The sequence below is a fragment of the Stegostoma tigrinum genome, chromosome 8 (genome assembly GCF_030684315.1).
Source record: "Stegostoma tigrinum isolate sSteTig4 chromosome 8, sSteTig4.hap1, whole genome shotgun sequence".
Lineage (NCBI taxonomy): Eukaryota > Metazoa > Chordata > Chondrichthyes > Orectolobiformes > Stegostomatidae > Stegostoma > Stegostoma tigrinum.
In genome coordinates this window covers 19,678,124-19,697,494 of record NC_081361.1, presented here as the reverse complement: position 1 = coordinate 19,697,494, position 19,371 = coordinate 19,678,124, and the positions used below count along the sequence as shown (strand labels likewise).

Sequence of the window (19,371 nt, the reverse complement as noted above, 5' to 3'; positions counted from 1 at the left end):
AATTAGAATTGAATGCTTCATGGCAAATCCTAGCATTTGTAATTTCCATAGTGTTGGCTGCTAATAGTTCATGCCTCAGTTTACAGTTGCATTGAAATATTAAAGTTTTCTTTCCCATCAAAAATATTTCTGTGGAGAAATAAAGGAAACTGATTTCAGATTTTTAGTGGCCCTTCAAACACAAAGTTACTTATTAGGCATAACAGAATGTTGTTTGCCTCCCTTGCGAGCGGTGATCAGATTTATGATACATTGTAAATGTTATTCTCAGTTTTCTGCGTTCCATATGCCCGTATGATGGCCCTTCAGTAACTTGCCTGGTTGTCTGTTTCTTATGTGTTTGCCAAAGGAATTTGTCTTTGCATTTTAATCAGCAATTGGGAAAAGGATGAGGAAGGGCTGTCATACCTGATGTCTGGCTTGTCTTTGTCATCAATATGTGGCATTCCCACGAGTACATTTGGAAAGAATCAAGACAGGAAGCCAGTAATTAACTAATTAAGTGAATTAAGTAATTTATTCATATTCATTTATCATCCAAAATGGCACTGGATCATAGCAACAAAAGTGTATTATCATTGAAATTTCCCATATTCATGTGCCAATAAAATATTTAGTCATTCGAAAGGTTGGGAATGAAGATTCATAATAATACCTTTGCCAGGCATTTGAGACAAGTCTGGTTTGGCTCTTGGCAACACTGCCTGCATGGATTTGGACTCGTAAAGAATCTTAAAGCATTGATGTCTGTCTCCAGTTTCACAATCCAGAGAAGTTGAAATGAATGGAGGCAGACACCCAGTCATAGACATGGATACATGAGCTCCTGACAGGCTGTCCGTGCCGACCTAGAAACTGGTGCTGTCAAAGGCCATTCTGAAGATGAGTTGGCACCTTCCAGTGATCACTTGGCTGACTCTTCCGGTTGTCATTTGAGTTGACAAAAGTTGATGAGGGTCCTTATCCATGTTGAAGTGTCCTCCGTCACTTACTTTTTACTGCAGCAGCCTTTGTTGCCCTCAAGCCAGAAGACTGTGGGCTTGAGATCTTACCTGCTGGACTTAATCAGATAAGGCATCTATCTAATGATGCCCAGTGAGGCACATCCACATAAAGCCAATATGGTCTAATGACCCTCTCCCTCCTTGGCCTTCCTCGCTAAGCAGAAGTGGTTTTGAGAGCTGAGAACAAACAATTGCAGGCTTCCTACTCTCCTGCCCCTCGGCCCCTCCCAACAAGTTCAAATTGATGCTTGTGGAAGGGAGGTTTGATTTGTTCTATTCTTCTCCCTGCCTCCGTGGGGCAGGCAGATGAAGGACATTCACATGCTATCCTCACTACGATTAGTTAACTCAGTCTCAATAACATTGTGATTCATAAAAGTAGACTCAATTTTCTGATTTGTACGCTTTCCTTGAATGATTATCTCATGTGTCAGGCCCTGCCCTCCTATGCTGGCAGAAAATGTAATCTGTCATTCGTTTATCAGCTGAATACAATGGATATAACACAGATGATTACCCGTCTCCAGCTCCCTAACTTCGCCACTTCCACCACTCAGATGGCAGTGTCTCCAACTTATTCATTCGAATCTTTGCTTTGGCGTCAGTAACCATGTCTAACGAGTCAAGTGTTGGCAGAGAGTGAAATGTCTCAGAGGGAAAAAAAATGTAGATCAAGTTTTAAGTCGCTAAGATTTGTGGAATTTTTGCCCCCACAAAGTCGTTTGTTAATGCTGTTATTTTTGCAGATCACGTTTTTCTGATGGAACATTTTAATGTCTGAGGTATTGGGTCATGGGGAGCCACTGTTTTTCCCACAGAACTCATGTTTTATGTTCTCACAGGAATGTCGGATTTTGGGAAATTTCTCTTCAGTGTGTGCAATTACCCGTGCATTGCAAGCAAATAACATCTTTGAGTTTCAGAAGACTTGGGCAGCCGTGTCAAAGTGAGTCATTTTTCTGGAAAAGCCGTGTCGTTATTTTTAATAAAGATGTGGTAGGAATTTGCAGGTTTCACCTCCAAGTTTACTTGCCAAAGTGATCTTCACACTCCAGATGTGTTGACAGGATTACCAGAGGCACTACAGTGCAATCCCAACAATTGGCGTACTGGCAGAATCTTTCATTCTTTCACTAAGGAGTGAGGAGTTAATTTTCTACAGTGGAAAAAGAAAACTGTTTGACAGCTTAAAATATTGAACTATTGTGTTCCAAAACTGATCTGCTGTTGGATGTAACGTAAGACAGTTTCCTGTGGATGTGCTGTGACGGGGTGATATGAACTGGAGGTTTGTATAGGAACCTGAAATACAAAGAACACAATTATTTTAATCACCCAAGAAAGCAGTCGAGACCTCTTTGAAGTGCACACTTGTAGTTTATATTCCTGTGCCGGAGACGATTTGATCATGATTGTTTTTTTGAGGCAGCTTGGAGGTGAAATCTCACTTGCTGTGATGAGATTTCCTAAAACTACTGCAATGAAGGGCTTTTGTGGCACAGTGGTAACATCTCCATCTCTGGGCTGAAATAATCTGGGTTCAAATTCTGTCTGATGAAGGGTCTAGGCCCGAAATGTCAGCTTTTGTGCTCCTGAGATGCTGATTGGCCTGCTGTGTTCATCCAGCTCCACACTTTGTTATCTTGGATTCTCCAGCATCTGCAGTTCCCAATATCTCTTGGGTTCAAATTCTACCTGCCAAAGAGATGTGTCAAAACATATCTGAACTGTTTCATTAAAATAACTGCAATTGTTTGAAAAATGCTTCACTGCCCTTCACTGTCTGTATTACTTGCTTATTTGTCAGATTCCATGTCAGCTGTTTGCAATCTTGACTCTATTCTGTCAAGAGTAATTTGTTTTATTCTCTTGACTAGGAGCACAAAGGCAACATTTGAAGATCTTTCAAATCTCATCTCCGAAGATGGCAACATAATGACAAGTAGCCAGCACGAAAAACAGGTAAGCGTTTGCATTTGGCACTGTGCATCGATATTCAGGGCATTATAGGTATTTTCAAGCAAAATATCTACAATGAATTACATTGGTGTCTGAATGCATACAAATACTGTGAATCAATAATGCAACAAGGGATACATGTATTACATATGGATGGTCTAACTTGGCTCAAGTCTTCCAAAATCGTTCTGTCATGATGCAACCTTCATAGATTATCTTTCTCAGTGTTCGTTATCTTGGAAGTTTGAACACTTGCACAATGATATTAAAAGCAGGATATATGTCAGTTTTCTTTTCTTTTGATTTGCACACTTGGAGGGCCTCGTAATTAATTAAAGCCAAGGCAAAACACGAATAGCTTTAATTGGTTCTCGTTAGTGTTTTTGTTCAATTAACATGTCTTCCTTTTATTGTTCTCTGCGGTAATAAATATTTACTGCATTGGAACTGAGAGATAATCACATTGCTTTGTTTGTTGAGCATTTCAGACATCAACTATTTAGTTTCAACTAGCTTGGACCACCACTGACATTTCAAACTAACTTCAAAAACCTTCTCAAAAAGCATATTGTTTTACCAGGTTTCGAGACATTCCTCCTCACTCTGTATGTCATGCTGTTTGCCCAGTCATTTTGTTCCTGAATTTTACAAAGTAACAAAATAATTTGTTAGTTATAAACATTTTGGTGTCACTTGACCAAACTAGTGTGTCCAGGACAGTAAGGAGGCAAGATGCAAGTTTTCTGTTGAATCATTCTTAGATTAAATCAAAGCAGTTTGAAGGTGGTACTTGAAGAGGACGAAATGCAGCATTCATGTTGGGTTGTTAATAATTTGACAGACACTCCGTTTTTCATACTGCTGAAAGTTCTAGTTGAGGTTGACGATGTTTTTGCATTGCTGTCCATCTGCTGGCTCCAGAATTTCTACGGTGCTGCTGTCACACCTTGTTTATTATGTTTGCTATTGGTGCACAGTGCAGAATTCCAAATTACTTTTCATATCTGGCTTGAATCTAAAAGTAGATTTGTTTTTAATAATCAAAAACGTGTGTTGTGCAGGATGATTGCTTTTGTGGTGTCAATTTCTATAAATATACATGGGAAAATCTGAGTTCAAGATTGGACAGTTGTTTAACTTCCATAATGCTGTCTCCCAGATTGTACAGTGAATATCGATGCATGGTTCGTTAATCTTTAAGCATATTACACAGATGTTCTCTGGCAATATGGCTTGCTAAGCTTTACTTTATATGGGTGTGCCATTCGCCAGGCCACCATATCAACACTTACTGTCGATCCTTAGTTGACACTGAGTGTAGTGATAATATACCACCTTGATATACCATAGCGTATTTTCTGAAAATACTTCCCCAAATGTGACTGTCTGGTGAATTTCACCTGAGTGAGCCAGCAATCATCATTTTCACTGTTGTGTTTTTAAATCTCAGAAAATATAATTTGAAACCTCATTTTAAATGCAGTTTGAAGCAGCAACTTCACCATGTCCAACAATTTGATTTGCACACTTGGCTGGGAATCTGAAATAGTTGCCAAGTGATTGTTTTATGGGTTAAACATTGATACTAGTTTTGTGATAAACTATTGTGCGTGGGATAAATTGTAATATCACTTCCAAATATCATTGCCTGGCTATCACCTCTTGAGTTTGAATTGGCCAAATGTTGACATAAGGCTTTAGCGTTGTAAAATGTTTTTACAATAAAGGCTTGAGTTTTGAAATCTCTTCTGTTATCTCATTTGATATTATGGGAGATATAGATTAGATGCAGTGAATGAATAGCTGGTTTTCTATGTACATTTTCAGGATGGAGCTTCAAAATTTGCCACCCTCAACAGCACCTTGAAAGAGAACAAAATACTGACACACAAAACACTGAAAGTAACAAAGAAGAAGGTAATCATCCCTTTATGTTTAATATTGGAATGAAACGTTCTCAAGTTGAAGCAGTTAATCTTGAAGCTTTACAAGTAAATCTGATTTATCTTTCCATAATGGTGTATCTTTGTTATAACTATGCTGTAAAGCAGTTCTCCGGGTAACTAAAGGGAAGTTATCAGCATTGCTGCTACTTAAGCCATTGAACATGTTTGGTTATATGTTTGAAGCTATAACTATGCTGCTTGTTGCATATCTATCAGTGTTTTGGGTTGTGGGTAGAATATTTCTACATTGAACGGAAGTAAATCTGCGAGGCCAGGCAGGTATGCACAAACATTTCCCATGGTCTGATGGATAAATACAACAGTCAATACAGTGTGGAGCTGAAGGAACTCAGCAGGTCAGGCAGCATGAGAGGAGCAAGAAAATCAACGTGTCAGGTCAGGACCACACTGTATTGACTCTGACTCCAACATTTGCAGTTCTTGCTGTCTTTGAGAGATGGTTAGCATCACTGGTGGTCCAGTGGTTAGGATTCGGCGCTTTCACCGCTGCGGCCTGGGTTCGATTCCCGGTCAGTGCAGCACATTTTGGGGTGGCTCAGTGGCTCAGTGGTTAGCATTGCGGCCTCACAGTGCCGGGGACCCAGGTTCGATTCCAACCTCGGGTGACTGTCTGTGTGGAGTTTGCATATTCTCCCCGTGTGTGCATGGGTTTCCTCCCGGTGCTCTGGTTTCCTCCCACAGTCCAAAGATGTGCAGGCTAGGTGGGTTGGCCATGCTGAATTGCTGGTTGTGTTCAGGGGTGTGTGAGCTGTAGGGGATGGTTCTGGGTGGGATGTTTCAAGTGGCGGTGTGAAATTGGTGAGCCGAAGGGCCTGTATCTACACTGTGGGTAATGGAATTTAATCTCAATACAACATCTTGGCTGAAGCATTGAAATATGCCGACGCTCACAAAGGCAGAGATTCAGGTCCTCATCTGGTGTTCCCTTTTTGTGTAGCAAAGGAAGAACTAAACCCGGGTTACACAATAACTCGGTTAGCCATCATGAATGAGGCAACATGACGAGAATTTTTTCAGCACTGCCCCTTGTGTCTGCGCTGGTCATAAAGCACCCACCTATTCTGATCCCATTTTGTAGAACTTAGCCCATCGCCTTCTAGGTATTCTTCATCAACATGTTGTGACACATGATGACACTTGTCTGGCAGAGGTGGAACTCAAACTCAGATTTCTGGCTCAGCGGTAGGGACGCTACCACTGAACCACAAGACCCCTTTATAGAGCTCTGATGAAGGGTCACCAGACCCAAAACATTAACACAGTTTTCTTCTTCACAAATGCTCCCAGAGCAGCTGAGCTTTTCCAGCAACTTTGTTTTTCTACCCCTTCAAAGAATTTGCATTTATTGGCGTTTTTGTCAACCCATTCAGCCAAGCTTATGACTCCATTCTGAAGGAGGTTGGACTGAACTGGGATCCCCTGCCTCAACGGTAGGTATCATTCCTACAAAATTCCACAACCCCTACCCCCACCCAGGAGTTTTGATGGCAATGGCGTTTCAAGAGTTCATCAAAATTGTTCTTCAGTGTCTCAAGGGTTCCTGCCTGGACCACCCTTTTAGGCAGTGCGTTCCAGAAACCCACCACTTCTGGGTGAAAAGTTTTTGAACAAATCCCCTCAAAATAGCCTGCTTGTTGTATATAAACTGTAAGCCCTGATATTGATAGACAGGGAATAAAGTTTTTCCTAATGCTTAGCCAAATCCCTCAGAACTCTTTGAACCTCAACCAGGTTCCTCCTCAGTGTCTTTGTTGCAGTGAAGATTGTCCCAGCTTATTTAGCCCCTTTCTATAACTGAAATGTTCCCGCCCGAGCTGTATTAGTCAATTGGAATCAAAATTAGCTTTTGGCAGGAAGTAAGCGTGACTTTTGAAGAACATTTCTGCAACTTGAAGCTTTCATTCGGCAGTGTAGCACAGGGTAGAGTGATAGTTCTTGCTGTGTGCACTTTAATGCTCCAGACACAAAAGATACAAGTATGAACATCAGGCTCACAGATGACACAAGAATGGGAGGTGTGGTAAATAGCAAAATGCTTTAGTCTCTAGGCACACCGTGTTCTAACTGTGGCTCAACTAATTTTATTTACGTCTGCTCTTATATTCAGGCAAGTATCCAATATGGTGCTTTTACAACCTTATCCACAGGTCCTCCTGCCTTCATGAATATGCTTATGCGCACAGCAAGGTCCTTGTGATTCTCTGTACTTTCTAAAACTTCCATTTAACATGTCTTGTCCTGACTTATTTGTCCTCCCAAAACGCTTCGCCTGACACTTTTCAGGATAGAATTCTATTTGCCTCTTTTCAGGCCTTCTAACCAGCCCATGTGTGTAATCCTGGAGACTAAGGCTTTTTGCTGTTTACCACATCGCCAATTCTTGTGGCACCTGTGAACCTGCTGTTCACACTTGTAGCTTTTGTGCCTTGAAAATTCATGTACACACAACAAGAACCATCACTTTATGCTGTGGTATGCTGCTGGATGAATGCTTCAAGTTGCAAAAATGCTCTTCAAAAATCACACATACTTCCAGTCGCAAAGTCAGTTTTGGTTCCAGTTTGCCAATTCCGGTGTATCTCCTAGGCTTTTAGCTCCTTAAGCAGTCTGAGACCATTAAATTATTTCTTGGGGTCAGAAAGGTGTCCTATGAAAAGACATTGAGTAGAATTATATTCTTGAGTTTTGAAAAATAAGGGTTAACCTTACTGAGTCAAACGTTTGGAAATCAGGTGCGATAAATTGTTTCCATCTTCAGGCAAAATCACACAGTACTTAGAAAATTTCCAATCTCCAAATGATGAAGTTACACAAACATTGAGTTTGGTTGACAGTTAACAGATCAGGGATCAAAACTCCGAACTTGCCTGTCGTTTATAGATCTAACTTTGTATTCCACTGTGTAACTGTGTCAAAAATTGAGTCCGAAATTTTGATTCTAATTAGATTTAGTTGCATGATAAATGGTATAAATAAGGCATGGAGTAGTATGTTTGGGAAATATGACAGTGCGTTCACAATGGATGAAATAAATTCACCTCACTTTTCCAGGGTGTAGTTCAGGGAATTGTACCATTCCTGGGAACTTTCTTCACGGACTTAACAAAATTGGATTCGGCTTTCCCCAATTATCGTTTCGTAAGTCTGTTTTACAAGATTTGGATTCCTTATTTGCTGATGAGCACTATTGTTACAGTTTCATTGCAAGCTGCTCATAGCAATAAAAGAAACGAATAAGTATGATTAATGATACTGATGAGAATAATGTGATGCTTTGTGTTGCGAATCAAACAATATGTAAATAAAGAAACATGCAAAAGGCTTTGCAGTTGATTGAATACAGGTTTAGTTTTTCTAAAGGTTGGATAAAGTGGGCATCATTTTTATTTTGTACAGGTAAATTTGTTAGCTGGACGTCACTGCCTATTGTGCAGTTGAGCAGCTGAGAATGGCATCAGCTTGGTACTGATCTATTTGATTGGAACAAAGGGCTCTATGTAATGGCCAAAATATAAACCTGGTGGAATGATCGATCATTTGTGTTTGACCTTTGACTATTTCCTAAAATTGAAACAAGTTTACAGAGTTTGTATTTCACTGCTGATCTGTTAAATTTCATGATCTCATAGTACCATTTGACCTTTATATATATTGAATTAATTTTCTTTGTTCATGTCTATTTCTTACAGAATGGCTTGATCAACTTCGACAAGAGACGAAAGGTGATTGTACTGTGCAAAATGTTTGTAAATGCATGAAACGGGAAAAGCGTGCCTTTCAATATTGTTGTGCTTTTTCTGCTTGATGGGGAATGTTGGAAGAGTCCACAACTACATCTTAAATGTGGATGATCACTAATAAATCCAATAAAGAAATCAGGAGAAGCTTTGTTGCTCGCAGCAGTCAGATTGCAGAAGCTGCTGCTACCAGGACAAGTTGAGAAGAATAGCAGAGATGGATTTGAGAGAAAGTTAGATGTCAGAAAGGGCACAAAGAGGCACATTAAGAATTTGGAGCATGGTGGGAGAAGTGTAAAGAGCAGCATGGAGCAGTTCAGCCAAATGGCCTGTTTTTGCACTGCTGTTATGATGCAAGTTACCTTTCAGCATTCACAACCAGGTCCAGGACCTTCCTGGTGTTCTGTGAATGAAGATGTTGTGAAATTAGTCTGGGTGCAATGGAAGCTATTTCATTATCGAAGAGACTGAGTAAATAATCTCTCCATATTAGTTGGAATTTTCCGTCAGAAGAGAGGCATCGGTTACTTATGGAAGATCAGAAAGTGAGGGAGTGCAGCCGTTGGGGTCATCACTGACTGGGCATTTGATTCCATATTTCTGAATTTGGTAAGACCAACTTCTGAAATATCTCTGTTGCCATGGTTACTATTGAGGGTATCGTACAATCCCTATAGGGTGGAAACCGGCTATTTGGCCCAACAAGTCCACACTGACCCTCGGAAGAGCATCCCATCCAGACCCATTCCCCATGTCTAACCCACCTCACCTCAACATCCCTGGGCACTATCGACAACTTAGCATGGGAATCCACCTCCCCTGCACATCTTTGGACTGTGGGAGGAAACAGTAGCACCCAGAGGAAATCCATGCAGACGATATTTTGGTCTTGTACTGCAGCATTCAGCAGACAGCGTGAGAATATTAACATGATACAAAGTTCAATTCATTGTTTGTCACATGGTTTTGCTGACAAAACTGTAACTTGAGGTGCCATTTTAATCTAACCTATGAATAGAATAGGTTGCAATCAGAAACAACTGACGCCGAATTTGCCAAGCTGGGCCCTGTGGTGTAAAATCAGCTGGGATGCAAAATAGGCATCCAACGCTGTGTGACTCCACTTAATGAGCACAGAGTGTCATCTGTCAAATAGCCCGTCATTTCTCATGGATGATGCTTCAAGTGTTTATTTCAACTGATCTGTTGAAAACTGGCATGCACTTTACAACTTAAAAGTAACGTTATCAACATTTGACTTTGAGAGTTCTGCCCCTCTTTACATGTCAAATCGTGACAAGGTTCAACCAAGAAGCCAATGTGATTGAAAGAAAATAGTCCAGTAACTTCTAGCGGCACATGGCCCGTAAATTTTATGATGCCGCAACTTTGAAAAATTAACTCAACATGTTCACCATCTGCCTTGGTATCAATTACGATAGACCAGCCACTTATTTTGTACTTTGCAGAATTTCTTGTGCTTGGATAAATGATCTTTCATAATGTTTCTTGCCTTCAACCTAAATCAGCTTCTGGTTCTGAGGTGAATCCCTAATACTTCTTTGAAAAAAAATCCATCATTGAATCATGAATTTGTGACCTGAAACCATCCTGGATAATCTGTACAGAAATTTATCCTTGAAAAGTCACATAAATGTCATTTATTTCCAAAGCAGAAATATTTTTGTGACATGATTTACCGTGTGGTTGGAATAAAGTTATTGATGCTGTTGAAAGTACCACTGAGTAGGATATAGCAGTTACACTTCTGGCAATTTTAACATTTTGTTAACAGCTTGTTATTTATTTGTGTTCGTTCAGGAATATGAAATCATTTCGTGTCTTAAATATATGCAGTTTGCTTGTCAATGTTACATCATTCGCCCAGACGAGAAGTTTCTGGACCTGTTCTTCACACAACTATACTTAGCTGAGAATAACAAGTAAGTAACTGGATTGTAGGAATGTGCAGATAAAATATTTTCGTTTGGTTTTCAAAATCTCCCACAATTTTAACTACTGTTGAATGCTAGTGAGCCTGCCAATTTATTATCGTCTTCCTTTTCGTTGGTTTCAAAGTTGTGATCATGAATTCTGACATATTGGAATAAAGCCGGTTGCTCTATGAATCATTTCCATTGTGTTGTATCAAAATGTGTTTTATTGGCGTATAATAGCACAGATCGTACTGCCGCTAAGCCAACGGGAACAGGAAAATGCAAAGACTTGATGAGTGACCAATTTTCGCAACATGTCCAAGACCTCGTGCTTTGGGTGCATCTACAAATCCAGATGTAAACTGTACTAGTTTTGAGATGTGTTTCTTTTTGTTCGAATTTCTTTTCAAATACACAATCCTATTACGAACACAAAATCAGGAACAAGCCGACACAATTGGTCAGCATTTTTAAGTATTTTTAAATGGTTGCCTAAAAATATCATTTCCTCATCTAGAGATGGCCACAGTGCCTTTTTAATAATACAAGCAAAAATAAGCTCCAACTAAAAAATAATGACTTTGCCATTGGTGGGCCAGAGTTGGTTAAGGATCAGATTTTAGAAAACTGAATTTGGTTTTTGTTTTGACAGTGCAGGCTTTGTAATATTTACATTAGTTGACAGCAGTTAGCTTCTTCATAAGTGGGTGGACAGAAGTTATTATTTAAAATAATCTGTGCTGCTTGTCCTGCTGTGTTCAGCGAGCTCCACACTTTGTTAGCTCCCTATTAAGCTCATCCTCAGGCTATGGATGAACATGTGTAACAAGCACCTGGCATTATCATCAATTCAAACACCGGTACAGTCAGTTTTGAACCAACTTCAATCATGATACTTTTTGTAACAGGAAGTACAATATGTGACAGAACCTCAGTTTGCGTGGATCATAAGTTGTATTTAAAGTTCGTTTTGACCTCTGGGACAGTTTGGCTGATTTTCGGACAGATTGTCTGAAAAGAATCAGAAACAGAAAGCCTTGCTCCCATTGCTACTGGTCAAGAGAGCTACTCTTTCATTTCACTACCTCCTACACGTGACACGTGGTGTTTTAGTCACCTGCCGTGACTGATTCATGACCACTTTTATATTGTTTGCCTGATAATGTCTGTACGTTCACATGACAGTGTGGATGAGGCCCAGACGAACTTCTGCATCACATTAAAACCTATTCTATTACCTTAGGCACTCAAAGTTTGATTCTCATTTTTTTCAATTCACTTTATTTCAAGCCTGGTCCTTGTTAATTTTTCTGCACCTGCTGTCGATGTTTGACAGTTTTGTTCAATTCCATGTGTTCTGCAAAAAGACTTGTTGGGATATCTTCTTGGTAAAAAAAAAATACCCAAAGGACCTGTGCATGCTGTCATTCAAAAACACACTCCGAAATTGCTGGAAAAATTCAGCAAGTCTGCCAGCATCCGTGGAAAGAAAACAGAGTTAACTTTTGGGTCTGGTGACACTTCCTAAGACCTCTTATCATCTTGATCTGCTCTTCACATAGCAGAAAAGATCACTGTGCCGACAGTGAGAACGTTTGCAGTTAAATCTGCTGCCACTCATTAGTCAAACTAATATTCAATGTACTCCTGCCTGAAAACATGTGTCTTTTGCAAGCAAAATTATCATTCATGCAATTTCATTTCCATGTCAATGATTGATTTGCTATCAATAATACGAATATTGAACAAAGGCATCTGTTTAATTTTGAATGAATTTTGTCTGAAAATGTTTATCTGCCATCCTGCAGTTCCAGTATTTCCTCTGAACGGGAGAAACCAGCAAATCCCAAAAAGAGCGTGTTTAAGCTCTTCAGCTGGTAAGTATCCCATGTTAAATACAACAGATATGTCATGACTTCCTTTATTATAGGGATGATTGGACAGACAGATAAGTACATCGGTTTCTTGACAAATGGTTTTGTTTGATATGGACTCATTATTGCTTCATGGGACTGAGATGTTTTTAGTCACTGATAAAGTTGATTAACTTGAGGCGAAGCAAGGAATAGTAGTGCTCTTCTCACCTTGTGAATGTGTCTATTGTAGACTGATTGATGGAGATTCTTTGCTTTGACCGTGATTGTAGAATGTGGACCTGTGATGAGCTTGGTATTGCTGTCTCATGATTCTCATTTATTATCAGAAGTTTATACACCATGGCTAAATTTCACCTCATTGAATTTGTTTATGAGCGACAATTAAACAAAAAAGCTGTTACTGTGAAATGAATTTGCATATTTGTGGTCCGATAAGATGAAAACTGGCAATGATGAACAATTTGGAATGAAAAATCAGATCTATGTTCTACTTTGTGGGTCAGCAGGCAGCAAAAATAACTTGTGCTGAAAAATTATCGGCCATGCTTCTCAGACTTGAAATTCCACATGACAACTCAAATGTATTGCCATGTAGAAGTTGACATGAAAGTATATGTTTGTGTTGTCGTGCATGCATAAGTAAAGACTTCAAACTTATTTTTTTCAGTAACTTTCCTGAGCTAGAGACATTATTTTATATTTCGGTACAATAGTCAAGGACTGAGCTGATCTCAGCAAAGTCATATTCTTTTCCCCCACACACCCATGTAGAGTTTCGGAGGAAAGCCCATGCCTTGTTGGTGCATTTTGCCTTGCAGTGATGTGGACTATGTCATGCAACTGTTATATCAAAACCAAGAAAGTGAAGGGAAACACTTATTCACTTGCTGGAATATCTTCTCTTTACATGAGTGTAGATGTTCTCTGGATGTGATTTTAGTTTCCGGAGCTGAAATATGATTGTCAAAGTGGAGGCAATCAACAACGCTGCATTAGTTTGCAATCACACATTTCAGCAGCCATCTGCTCTGCTCCCTGTATTATGTCATGCCTCATGTGCCAACATCAGGATTTTCAGTGTGGGAAATTTTTGTCATGCCATCTGCAGTACTCCTTTTGAGAGTTTTGGGAAATTTTCTGTGTTAAATGTGCAATCTGAATGCAAGGTTCTGAATAGGAATTCTAACTTTTGCAGTACCCATATCCTGAAGGCCAGATTCAGAGTTCACTATCCTACCTTTCAAAGTATTGTGCACAGTTTTCTATCACTTATCAATGGTATTACTTTGTTTTAACTTTAATTGTCAACAAAATTCTTCTTTCAGGAAGAAAGTATGTACGCCTTAGCATGTGGCCAGGTTGGGGTAGATTTTCTACTTTGTGGGTATTCAAGTCCACATTTTCCCTTTTGTATGAACTAGGTTGATATCAGGTTGAATAACGTTGTCATAAGTCCAGATTCTTGTGCCACTTGTATATGCAAAATGTTATCTCCCATCCGTATACTCCCTAACCATTAGAAAATGGAACAATATTCAACACTAATAATGCTAACTCTTGGTATTAGTGCGTCACTATTAATTTGTCACAGGTTGAATGTGGCAAAATTCAAACTTCTGATACTCACAGCATCAACATACCTTCATTCTAGTTTAATTTGTTTGAAAGTTTGTCCAGAATGTAATGACGTTTCAATATTTCTGATGTGTTCCCCTTTCCATTTTGCAAACTGTTTTCAAGGAGAGGTGTTAAAGCAAACAGCACACCAACTAAAAGCTCTCAGCATCCAACATCCCCTGAGAGTGACGATTGTGAAGAAAGCATTGCTTCAGCCAGAATTTCAGGAGATTGCAGCAACTTGGAAATGCAAAAGCACAGCACTTTGCAAAATCCACCGGAAAAGGTGAGACAAGAAGGCACTCACCACATAAAATAGGTTGTTCACGGAGACACTGGTCCGTCCAGATGCATTTACTTCTTCTTTCTTTTCTAACTTTCTTCTGTGTTTCTTCGCTCTGTTACCCTATCCTTTCGAGAGGATGCAAGAGGACTCGGTGATAGCGCCTCAATCACTGGAGCTGGATGACTGCCTGGCCAATCTACTTTACCTTTCTTTTGAGAGCTAATGGACTGTTAGCCATTTTGAGGTTTCAGCTAGACTGTAATCCTCAGTTTGAAGGCAGCTTCATGAAGCATCCTCATGATTGGCCGCTGCCAGCAATTTTCCATAGCAGGTCCCACTTGCTAAAGTTGGGTGACTTGGTTTCAGAACCAATGCAAGACAACTATGCCATTCCCAACAAAATTCAAACTTTTGCCGTTTACTGAAGCATCTGATTCCAGAACAAATATTATTTGCTGACGAAATGAAAGCTAACTTTTTTTTTGAGATGTGTAGATTTGCTTTGTTTTGCTTAGATATTTTATACAACTTTGAAAAATACATAAATAAAGCTATACATGTGATTTTTTAAAAAATCATCGCACGAACAATGAAAGTAATTCATCTTGAATCCTGAACATCATTTTTAATTTCTGCACAGTAAATTTTAGTGCATGGGGTATGACTGCAGCAGCTTGAAGTGCACTGCCACCAAAAGCAGTACTTTCGAGTCTATTGGCTGTGCCTTGATCCAGCAATTGCAATAAAGGAATGCAGCTCCCTGCACGCAGACCTCTTGACTGCATGTTTTGTTTTTCTTCTATCCTTGGCCTTTTAGCTATTGATTATTGTGTTGTCTGCTGAAGACCGTTGTATCGCGGGAGATTATCAAAGTTCATAGTTGATGTTTATTGAATATGTCCAGGGGGACTTGTCTCAGGGATATTTTAGCAATTTATTCTCCCAAGAATTGGGTTAAGCATTATTCGGTCAGGTTTGGGTGTTTTGGAGTGGTATAATTTTGTTTTAAAATACCCTCTCCCCTTTTATGGATTCTCCTGTTTAGTGTTGTGATTGCCTCTATATTAATAATAAACTAAGAGCTGCAGTGACTTGAATGATTTTGCTTCTAGTTTCATTGGATCTATGGCTCCATGTGTTTTGCTGTTGCTATCTCTGTCTTTCTTTCTGTCTGTGGTACTGTCCCGCACACATTCTGACCCTCACAATACACTGGCCCATTCACAGTCACTCATAATGCCATAAATGTGTGCCTTAACATTACACAGTGTACACAGTGTAGTTGGATTCAAGATTTCTGTGCATCGTTGGGTGAAACGGGCAGATAAATATTGATGTAAGAATGTTCAATTGCTGAGTGCAAACTGAGGTCCCAAAGGGTTCATCTGACAAACTTAGAATTGAAGCACCAATTTAAATGGTCAAGTGAAATGACCACAATGTTATTGTGCTTCAGGAACTAACTTGGTAATTTATCAGTGTGCTATGTGATGAACTGTTGACGTTGGCTAAACAGCTAGTAAACACATGTGGGAGTGTAATTCCTCAGAAGTGGAACAATAAATATAACTGGAAAGAAGGAACTATCTCATATGCAACAGTTTCCAAAAGTCTTCTCAAACAAAATAATTCTTCCACAGTCACTGAAATCCACGGACAGTGCTTCCACAGGAGATTCACGCAGTAGTGGTGTGACATCAAATCCACACTGTGACATCGCGAAGTCTCGGAAGCGTGCTTGCTCAGGCAGGTTTGAGAGTACAACACGCCCCCGATACAACCAACAAAATGGGGAAAGCTGCCTCATCCGTGTGGGTTTTGAGCAAGACCAAGCAAAAGAATTTAAAACTATTTTGGTAAGTACCTGGATTGTTTTCTCTCTTCGCAAGTCTAAGTATTTGTTGTTGTTTCCTGTCAGTATCGACAGAAAGGCGAGAGAATATTTTATCCAAATTATTTGTTGCCATGCAGTCATATTCATTGTCTGCTTTCCACATTGCCAAAGCCTATTTTTTTTTTGGTCTATGGGTGTGCTTTGTCCATCATTTGGATCCGGTTTTGCGATGCACTGGCAGTGTTTAGGTTTTAGGCCTGACTGCATTTCCCTTGTATTTCTCGTTTAAATGTCAATAGTAAGGTGCAGCGCTCTGCTACCCCATTTTGGGAATGGGCTGATAACTATTGAAGTGAAAAATCGCAAATTAACCCACGCCATTAACTGTGCAAAAAATCAGCAAGGAGGGACCAGATCTTTAGTTGGCTGACCACAGGCACTTTGGCCCATCTGTCTACAAATCGAGTAATATTAGCAGAGACATTGAATAGTATTTCTTTCCTGTCTTTGACTCATGTGAAATTTAAAAGGCTGGAGCATGGAAGAAAGCACATAAAAAAAAAGGGTTGGAGAAGTGTGCAAAATAGAAGAATTGCCAAACTGACTAGTTGAGTAAAGCCTAAGGAATGTTGGCCAAATTGGAAGGCATATAGATTATTTGTTTGGCTTGATCATTAATTTTCCTTGAAGGGATCAGTGATAGTCTTTGATTGTGGCTCCACAGAGCTCAGTGTGATGTGTGTGAAATTGCTTCTGGCATTTAAATATGGTTTACAAACACCATCTCTATGACCTGGTAAAAAGAACATTTGTTGGGTTGTCAGAGAGTTGGAGCTGGGGCAGAACCAGCCGAAGAATTGAGGAGGAATTTAGACAAGCAAATGGCAAACGACCTATTCAAATTGAACATTTGTGAAATACAAAACAAATTGCAACAAAAATGGCAACAACGTTTCCTGCTAAAAAAGGAATATATTTTTGCCAATGAACACGGTCGTTTGAGGCCAGGCAAAGAATCATGGAACGTTATTACAAAGTGAAAAAAACTTTGGGTAATTGTGTCTGTGTTAAATTTCAGTAAGAAGCATCTGACTTGTCCTGCTCCAATGTCCTTTTTACCACTGCACTGCAAATTTTGTCTCATATAATTATTCGTTCCCCTTAAGAAGGCAATTTAATCTGCTTTGTCCACATGTTCAGATATTGTGGTTTGGTAACAGCAGAATTCGCAATTTTTTTGGCCTTTTCTCCTCACCAATGATCTCAGATTTTGTCCTTGGTACATCGTATCAGAGGGGCCAGGAAACAGTTTCCCTCATTTCCTTGATTTAGTCTGAGCAAATGACTGTTATTCATGATTCTGCACTCTCGTTCTCACCCAATTTTGTGTCTATACCACCACTGCCCATTTCATTCCACAGGCTTCAGTTTTTGCTCGCACACTTGTGTGCTACTTTATGAAACATATTTTAGAAAACCCAGTGCATCGCCAATGAATCACTAAAATCAGTGATTAATTGTTTCCAGCCTGCACAAACGGAGTGGAAAAGACATTAGTTATTCGAAAAAGATCAATTTACGGGATGTTAGTTAACATAACCTCTAATTGTGTCATAGTTGACTCTACCACTTTGAGTTGTCGAGACATACAGCGCAAAATATCCCTTCTAACCTTTCCTATTTCAGTACTTATCCAAATGTCTTTTACCTATTGTTATTCTGCCTATATCTGACACGTCCTCAGGAAGTTAATTCCACAACTTCTGTGGTAATTTTCAAATTTGTTGTTCGTTAATATATTTATTATGATCTTTGCTTTGTGTGGCTGGCAAAGTAATTTTTTTTTTCGCCATGAACTACGGTGCAATTAAAGTGAAATTAAGCATGAGTCTAGTCAACCAGAAAACATTGTGGTTCTCCAGGAGAAACAGCAAATCAGCTCGTGCACTTCATCTTACAGGTCATTGCTCAAACTTGAGCTGAGAGACGTGAGCGCCAAATATAAGATAGAATTAAACAAAAACAGACAATTTCTCCTAAAAATTGGTCTTTTCAATATCCTGCCCAACCAATATTATTCCTGTGCAATTCACAATTGATTGAATGTGAAATATTTGCACTGTCTTCAAATCACAAATTGCTAAATATCTCAAACTGTAAAGCAATTTTATGAACCATTTTATACATATAAGCACAGTGTTAGGAAATTTCAGATTTTGTGAACAACCATTGAGCCATTTTCTGTGTTGACAATAAATGTTAAAAGCAGGCAAATGGTATTGGGGTTTTGGGTGGGAGGGGATGGAAGTGGCTTATTTAAATTACTACTTTCATAACTACTTACTGACTTCAAACTGACTGTGTAGGTAAACCTGAGCACTGGAATCTGTTGCTATTCACATTGCAGCATTTACTGATCACAGTCTATGGGTTATGGAGCATCGAAGGCATGTTTTACAATAACGGCCCTACCAGTCTTCATTTTCTTCACGTAACTTTTACAGCTTTCAGTGTAATGTCCCAATTGGTCTTCTGAGTGAAAACAGCTATGTTTTTCAACCGTTTGGAAATTGAGCTTTGACAAATTTCATTTGTTTGTGTGTGTGTGTCGAATGCATCAATGAAAAGTGAATATTGTTTTATTTAGGTGACTAACCAAGACCGGGTATCGGACATCTTCACGAAAGCAATGGCCGTGCTCGGATTTGAAACCGACCGTCCTCAGGATTATGATCTTGCGCAGATCATCGAATCAAAGAAAGGTGAGCAGTGGAATTTGCATCAATTTAGTCTAAATCTATTTCTGAATATCATAACAGCTGCAAGGGGATTGATATTTCCCACTGATTTCACCAAAATGCTGAAGATATTTCAATTTGTATAATTGAACACATCCAACTATGTTCAGCAGGATTCATCTCTGATGAATGTAAAGCCAGTAAACAGCTAATATTTGCACCTAATAGAATTATTTGGTGTACCGAATTTCATCTGATTGCCCTAAAGCCAAAAAAATCTCCAAGAACTGCAAATACTGGAGAGCAGAAGTGCAGGAAAAACACAGCAGGTGTGGCAGCACTTGTAGAGAGAAATCAGAGTGAATGTTTTGGGTCCAGCAGCCCTTCTTCAGAACCACTTCACATAGAACATAGA

At 39.4% G+C, this 19,371-nt stretch overlaps 1 non-coding gene across 1 annotated transcript; it reads left to right on the top strand.

Moving 5' to 3' along the window:
• The first annotated feature begins 5,373 nt into the window (after window positions 1–5,373).
• trnae-uuc (transfer RNA glutamic acid (anticodon UUC)) lies at window positions 5,374–5,448 on the top strand. Its single transcript has one exon. It is a non-coding gene; the product is annotated as a tRNA-Glu (tRNA).
• The last annotated feature ends 13,923 nt before the right edge of the window (window positions 5,449–19,371 follow it).